We start from the raw sequence: 8695 nt of genomic DNA on the forward strand, positions 1-8695 counted from the left end.
TCTTGGACACAAGTCCTAGCTCTATGTCTGCCCTAGCTTTCCTGACAGCCCCCCTACAGGCCCCAGCAGAGGAGGTATACTCCTCCCTGGAGATAGCACCCCCCTTCCACCGGGTGTACACTGCCTTTTTGGCAATCAGGCATTCCTGGACACCCTTCGTGAGCCAGGGGGGCTTTCAGGCACTCTTGCTCCCCTTGCTTCTTGTTGGCATGGTCACCCCTTGGGCCCTGAGTATCGTCTCCTTAAGGAATGACCACTTATCTTGGACACTGAGCTCCCCTGCTCTCGGGACCCCCAGTGCCTCTCCTACTAATCTCAGCTCATTGAAGTTGGCCCTCTTGAAGTCTGGGGCTACCGCCTTGCTGCAGGCCCTCGACACCCTGCGCTGGATGGTGAATTCCAGCAAGCGAGGATCGCTGTCACCTGGAGGCCCCCGACCAGGTCATCGCCTGTGGCCAGGACCAGGGTCAACAGGGCGTTTCCTCTGGTGGGGCTGTGCACCTCCTGAATTAAGTGGAGGTCCTGTATCTCGGCCAGGAACCTCCTGGAACGGTCCGACCTGGCTGACTGCTCCTCCCAGCAGATGTCCGGGTAATTTAAATCATCCATGACAACTACATCCCTTGCCTTAAGTGCCTCTGCAAGCTGGCCCGAAAATTCCCAGTCCAGATCCTCCCCTTGGCTGGGGGTCTGTAGTAGATCCCCACCCCTCTCCCCACAGCCCCCTTGTATCTTGACCCAGAGCACTTCTGCTTGCCCCTCTGACCCTGTTCTGCTGGCAGAGGATGTGTATTGCTCCTTGACATGGAGCGCTACACCCCCCCTTTCCTTCCTCCTCTGTCCCGCCTGTAAAGCCCATAGCCCCTAATGCTGACTGCCCAGTCGTGGGGTGAATCCCACCACGTTTCTGTAAGCCCTCTTATGTCTGGGTCTGAACTGGCTATTCTGAGGGCGAATTCCTCCTGTTTGTTCCCCATGCTACAGGCATTGGTATATAGGCATTTAAGGCCCTGCTTAGCTGCGTGTGTGTCAACCCCCGATTTGAGAGACTGTCCGGACCCCTGTTTCTTACCTGGGCACTCCTTCCATTTGTCACCTATCTTGCTCGGGTGGTGTCTCCTCATCTTCCTGTGGCTCCCTCCCCCGGCGAGGGTAGTTTAAAGCTCGCCTTATGAGATCAGCCAACCTGGAAGAGAAGACACGCTTGCCTTTAGGAGAGAGGTGAAGCCTGTCCCAACCCAGCAAGTCCCCTGCCCGAAAGCATGGGTCATTATCTAGGAACCCAAGGCCTACCTGGCAGCACCAAGTGCGTAAGCACCGCTTGACCTAGCCAGTGCAGGCCTCGTGTCGCCATCCCCACCTACTCACCAGAAGAAGAGAGGAGAATATCACCTGCGCCCCCGTCTCCTTAAGCTTGTTCCCCAGAGCCTCGAATTCCTTCATAATGTGGTCACTTAAGACTCAACTCCATAAGAGATTGTACCAGTTTCACTTAAACCTTGTTTAGGCTGATACAAATGGTTTAATGTCATTTAATGCACAGATTCTAGAGGCAGAAGGGGAAATAATGACAGAAGCAGATTACAGAGGCAGAAGGACCAGTTCTAACTGTACTGATTGAAGGGGCAGAAAAGACCAACTCTCAAATCTGCTGCACAGTACAGGCCAGGACACACAACCTCCCCCTCTTCCGTATGAGAGCGCCAATCTTATACGAAGATGTCCAGCCTTGATGTAAAGTTTTAAAGAGGGGGTATTTCAGTTTAGCCTTAGATACCTAACTCTCCAACTTTAGATGGCTGAGGTTCTTTGTGGATCTGGGCTGTAGCATCTTGAGACTTCAGTTTCCCATCTATAAAATGGGGATAATAGTCCTCTGCTACTGTACAGAGCTGTTGGGAGGGTAAATCTATAGACTGCTCAGATAGCACAGTAGTGGGCATGCTATGTGTCTAATTAGATAGGACCCTAGCACATAACACCTGACCAAAGCTTCAGTCACAGAATCGGCATGTGTGTACTGTGGAGTCCAAAGTGGGTTCCCTGTACGAAACCCGTATTCTGGACAGTCCGGGGAGGAGGACGACCCGATTATACAACAACAGAACAAGACAGGGAACAAACAAACCTTTGAGGAATCTCGAGCAAACCAAGGATCCCACCTGAAGAGCTCTAGTAAAGCCAAGTCCAAGAATTCAGTTTGGGTTCCCACATTTCTAGGCAAGGTATAAACAGTAAAGATCTTCCCAGAGCTTCAGCTTGGCATGTGGCTCGTGCTCGTATAGAAATCTTCCACCACGAGAGAGTAACCGGTGATGGACGCCACTGTGTCCTAGACCTCTCGAAAGAGAAACTATATCAAGCCATGCAGGGATTGGAAGACTTGACAGCTTGAGCTGTCTGGGGAAGATCATTGGATAGTGAGAATCAAAATATTGGTTATGAATTTGCAAGTGGAGAGAGAGACTTGTTTTCAACACAGGGCCCAATGATCCAGGTCACTGAGGGTTTTAAGTCAAAAAATCTCCTGTTTGTTTAATATTTTCAGACGTCGAGTGCTTTACATATTAAATGAGCTCTCTGGCTCAGCATTGTTTCCCAGAGGAAGAAACCTGAGCAACTACGCATTCAAGGCACAACTCATCAGAAAACTGTCAGGATATTGTCCAGAGTTGTAAATAGGTTTTTAATTTATTTGGACGTCTCCTGGATAGGTTTGCACCAATTAATGACCAGGCAGGGAAACACACACTGGAGCGAAACCCAACTGCTAGCGTTTTATGTGAATGTCATGCTCATAAATTATACTCGTTTGGCAGAGCTGGACGCTGAAGTTGTGCAAGCTGGAGCAGCGTGAGTAATGGCTTGCTGCCTTCGAGTTAAAGCTGGAGGGAAACACAAGCTGAGTTTGGTCTCTGTGCTTCTTCCTCTCCATCCCCAGCTGGGCTGTTAGCAGAACTGGACTGAGCCCATTACTTGCTGACATACTTGCCACCAAACAGCCATCAGGCTGCAACGATTAGTAGTGACAATGAACATGCCTGGGATTTCAACTGATGTTTCAGAGGCCTCACTTGCCCCTCCAAAATCTCCTTGAGTCATGTAGTTCCCTGAAAATGTATACATCATGCTGGGGAGAAAAAAAGAAAGATAGATATTTACCTTCTTGTCACTGAGGAAACCAATATTTCCCTGAATGCATCTTGCACTGATTCAAATTGCATATCTCGACGTGAGTAAGGAAGGGGAGGAGGAGCTAATGTTTTCTTAATGTAGAAAGAGATTTCAATCCAAACCTTGAGGCTTCCCTGGATCAGAGTCATATTAGTCCTAAATAGACACACTCAGCAATTAACAGCATCCCTGAAGTGCTACCAAATATGTCACCATTTTCTCAAAGACTGTTTATTATGCTTGTACAAGATTGCATCATAATCTGTTTTTCCTCACATGGATTTGACTCAGCTTTCAGTATCTCAGTAAAATATTTCTTTAGTGACCATCAAGCCAGAATTTTCCAATTCATATCCTCCCCAGACGCACTCTGTAACCTGGAGGTATCATTAAGCAAACAAAGTGCTTTTGTGCCAGACACTTTTTCCATAAGTAACTAAGCAATCTGCACAGGTCGCTGTTTCCTAGAAAGGTCTAAAGTGTGCACATTTTCAAATGGATTTGAGTCTTGAAGTGGAAATTAAGACCACTCTATGCCTGCCTTATTCCACATGGCTGAAGTCTGGGACCGGGATGAATAAGTCACAATGAAAGCACGTAATTAGCAGCTTGCTTAGTTTATGGAGAATTTAAGCTCTTTTCAAAGAATATTTAGCCCTTAAATTGCCTTCCAATATAACCAGATGCAATCTAGCCTTAAATCTGTAGGCAGACAACAGCACTGAAACACAAGAACCATCCTCCCAGAGCTAACTTGAAGTTAACTCTAAAGCTGAGCAACAACACATGCCATACTTAACTATTTCACTACTAATCACCTTTAGCATCAGCTTCCAGTTAATATGGACAGAGCTGCAGCCACGGACAGGTCTGGAGTACCCTGACTTTCTGAAGTGAGGCACTCCTGAAGGAATAGAGTGTATGTAATTTAAACTAATGCACTTCTCAAGCTGTGCATGAGTTTTGGGTTAAAAGGGTAGAGATAAAAGGGGTTTACCGTAGTTAAGTGCTGTGCAGTCCCTTGTTTTCCTACTGGATACAATCAGAAAGGTTCACCAGCACACCACTACCGGTGCTACCACCGCGTGCAGCAGAGATCCTCCCGCAGTGCAAGGACCGGAGGCCTGTGTCTTTGGGCAGAGAGATCCGAGTTGTAGAGCCGCAGAGCTCCATAGCTGTTTGTGGAGCAGCAGCCTTACACGACCGGCCTGTTAGCGAAATAATAAGCAGCTCTTTTGATTTGTACAGAAGCCACATTTTATACTTCAGACCATTCACTCTACGTGTCTGCCCCCTTCCTCCCACCAGCGACCATCCTCTCCTGTTCTCTTATTGACGGACCAGGGCAGTCTCTACAGGTCTGCCCCGGTTGACCTTGAAGTGGTCCATACTTAGGTGAGAAAGCAAACACCAGCATTTTTGTTTTTGCCTGACTGCTTTCCCTTCACTTCTTTGACCCATTGTGAAATGCTGGGGTTCCTCCATCCAAATGGGTAGAACAGCCGAAAGGGAGAAGGAAAAGGACATTGATTGGGAAATGCAAGTGGGCTGGACCTTGCCCAGGCTGACAGCGACTATAAAGCTGCATCAGGTGCATGGGTTCTTGTCCTAATGGAGTGGAGTTGAGAGTTGTTTTGTGGTGGGCAAAGGTTTGTTCCTGGTTTTGTCAGTGGCTTCTCTTAATCATGCTAGGCTTGTTCTGGTATTTGTGCTTGTTTTGCAATGTTTTGTAGGCAGTTGCAGAGTCAGGGCAAGGGTTTGATTTGGGCTCTTTGTGGTAGTATGATGGTTTGGTTGTTGAGGGTCTCTGCTGTGTTAGTGGTTGTGTGAACTTTTCACTTGGAGACTGGGGCAGAAGTGTGAAGGGGAAGTTACTCAGCTACTTGTATGTGACTTTGTTAAATGTATATCTTGTTTCCTATTTAGGTTTTTTCATGTGATGCTTGAGGTTTTAATGTTACTTTACACGGAGCAGCTGAGTTTACCTGCTTGGGTGGCTTTCTTGGCTGCTCTTTCTTTCTCGGTTAACTCAAGATACATTTAATGGCAATTCTGTTTTCTGGGGTGCTGCTAAGCTGGTCAGTCATGGTAACGGCTGGACCTATATGCTAGACAGTGGTGCTGTTTGCACTGGGGGAGAGGCTTGTCCACTGCTTGTGAAGAGGTTGTGCCTGATAGTCCACTTGCTGTAGCTGATCTGGAAGGAACAAGCTCACAGCTAGAGGCCAGTGATGGGGAAGTGCTCAGCTCTTCCTTTGCACTGACTTCAGCTGAAGAGGGGGAAGCAGACAGGACTAGCTTGATAATGAACTATGCCAGGCAGCAACCTTGCTAAGGAGCGTTATTGTCCCCTTTTTAAACAGTAGATGTTGCTAATAGTGGGTTTAAACAGGCTCTCTGAGAGAGCTCTTGGTGGAATAGTTTCACCACTACATGTTGTGTGCTGTACTCCACCAATGCAAAGCAATTCATGACTGCTCCTTGATCCCACCCTGGATCCATACTGCTTGGGAGTGGGGCTTTGAAACATTTGTGTCTCTCTCTGTCTGTCTCTCTATCTCTTCCAAAATGTAAATGATGTGCAAAAAGGAAACTACTCTGCACCCTTTCAGCAGTAACATCCAAAGGAGGTGGTAACTGGTGAAAGTGTTTACTCCTAGGTGCCTGGGTAAAGGGATTTTAAATACTGCTTCAGAACATAGTGAGGAATACAGCCTTTCTCTGTGTTCAAAACAAAGCAAGGCAAAGCCATGTGAGGTCTTGGAAGTGACTGGACCTGAGCAATTTGGTGCCAGCTTGCAGAGATGGTGACAAACCACTTCTCCATGGCTGAATGAGCTTGCAGGTGTGTTTAAAGAGATGTCTTAACTGGAATCTTCCCTGGTGTTTTTGCCTTGCAAATGGAAAGGGGTAATAAGGGATTCTCTTTAACGAAGCCTTTTCCAAATTGTTTGACAGCCTGTCTCTCAAAAGCATGCTGGCTGGGTCTTCTTGTATGAGGCTCCCATGAGCAATGCAGAAAGGACCTAGACCATTCAGTAAAACTGTATGGTCTAAGCAAACTGAATGCAGTTTTGGAAGCCAGGAATCCTGGACTTCTATTGCTTTTCCTTGGGTGAATCTCAGCCTCGCTGAAACATGGGGCACAGCATTTACCTGCCTGCAAGAAACTGTGAAGATTGATTTAATGAATGTTGCTTGGAAGAGGTAAATGTATATAGGTATAACTTTCTACAAATGTTAAGGGCTTAAAATAGATAGATGGAAATATTCATAGCTCATTCAAACTGTGGCATTTCTGCTCTGCAGAGATCACGGGGTCAGACTAGAGCAGTGGTTAAGAGGATTAGACCGTTTTGATCATACAGGCAGCTGAGCTTGCTGAAATAACACAAGGGAACTTGGGAACACTTTAAGGTGGGAAATGGCAATGGGAATAGGAAGGTATTCTCTTGCGACCTAGTGTTTCATTTAGTAGGTGCATTGTAGGCCTAGAGAGCTTGTTTCCCCCCAGAGGTATGGGAACCCATTGACCTGACATGAAGCTGTGAGTGCTTTGTACTTCTGAAAATCAGACCTTGAGCTTCCTTCCCTTCTGAGGTGCAATGCATCAGCTGTACCCAGACACGAGACTCTGAATGCATGAGATTGAGACTGTAGAGTCAATGGGAGTTGGTTGTGTGCAATGGGGCAGAAGCCTTCATTAACAAAGCCCATGGGGTGGGTGGGGGGGATGCTAAAGGGACATTGCCAGGTTAAAATGCCGATTTATTTTATTTTTAGGTTGTGTGTTTTTTTTTTTTTGTTTTTTGTTTTGTTTTTTTTTAACTAACAGGTTTGACTTCAGTGAGAGAACTGGAAAACTTGTGTTGCTATTTATGAGGTTGGTCTGAATAAAAAAAAAATCAGACTTAAGTACTTAAGTACACATTTTGTTTGTAGCAGAGTTTCGGTTTCTAGCTGCACTAGTACTATGTTTATAGCCAAACAAAACCACCTGGCAGTCAGAAGTGCAAACCAGTATAGGCACTATGGCTGTACAGCCAATGCTTTAACAAGAGGCTCTCATGTTTTCCCTCGGCCTGCGTCTGATCTCTCCCTGAATGTAGATGGGGATGAGGTGAAGGTGTATGGGATCCATTCATCTATCTTTTTTTTCCCATTTAAACAAATTCAGTCTTCCCTCTGAGGGGGAGGACATCCTACTGGGCCAATGGGATGTTTGCTGTAAATCCCTGCTGCAGTAGACTGCTCGCACTCTGCACAGCCTGGACAATTCGAATGAAGGAAGTCTCTTTGCAAGGAAGTTGAAGTCTCCTTGCAGAAATTGTTCCAGAGACAATCTGGTCCATTTTGAAAGTAAATAATCTGCTTTGAGCCTTGGGGAGATCCACTCTGGCAGGACTGACTTAGCAGTGTGTAGGGACCAGAGATTTGGGAATTGCTGCAAATCTCTCTCCAAACCTCTCTCCAGTTTGCCTAACTTTAGCAAGGAGTTCTTGGGAGTCCTAAGAGATGCTTTCAGCCCATCTCAGACAGGAATAGAGTAACTGCCAGAGGCAGTGAATCTGTAACAACGTTGTATTCACGCAGCTGAGAGCAGCCCCAGAAGCTGTTCAACATACTCTCTAAATGTATAGCATCAGTTGGCCAAGAATACCAGATAAATAGGAAAGATTAAATGCTGGAGGCTGGAAGTGGGAAAGGAAGAGGGGAAGGAATGACTCAAAAGTCTGGGATGCCTGTTCACATGCAGTCTGGGCTTGTAGCAACTCAGAGCTGGAACCCTAGACGAAACAAGTTTGGGACTAATTACTTTTTACTGCTGCCTGTGCTGTGCTCACTTCAAGGACTGTGGTGTCCAGATATGTCGATTTTTATTTATTATAGTCTTTAACATAGCTTACTGCATCCCTGAAGATACCCTGTACTCTAGGCATGTATCCCTCGTTCCCGTTCCATTCCTCATTAATGTTTGCCGTGTCCGTGCTTGTGGGATTGTCAGTATCTGGATTAATATCAGAAAATATCCTCCCCCCAACACTGCCTTCTGGTCTGACTGGTACTTAAGGGGATGGCCTGGGAGAGTCCACCTCCCGTGTTGGCATGTTCCCTGTTGCACAGAATTTCTTGCCATTTCCCCCTCCTAGCACATTTGTCTTGGAAATGTTCTCACTGCTGTAGGGAATTGAAAGAGCAAATCATGCAAGAGAGACCTATGAAATAATGTTTGGAGGTGACTATTTTTCTTTCCGGAGTCTTGGGATATGCCTACACTAGCCCTTGCTTATGTTGGACCAATGTTCACTGAGGCTGTAAGAATAATTGATGGTCCAGTCCAGCCTAAACTTTACACAGTAGCCTTCAAGGATGTGGGGAAACCAAGAGGGTGTGAAGACTCACCACTGCAGAGCCCCATCACCCGTGGCTAGACTCATCGCCGTGCAGGGCCCCATGAACCGTGGTTGTACTCGACAGGGGAATACTCCCATCTCCATCTTGTGCAGGACGCTGGAAATAA

This window comes from Crocodylus siamensis, chromosome 9, assembly GCF_052110815.1.
Source record: "Crocodylus siamensis isolate JL-2025a chromosome 9, ASM5211081v1, whole genome shotgun sequence".
In the NCBI taxonomy this organism is placed as follows: domain Eukaryota; kingdom Metazoa; phylum Chordata; order Crocodylia; family Crocodylidae; genus Crocodylus; species Crocodylus siamensis.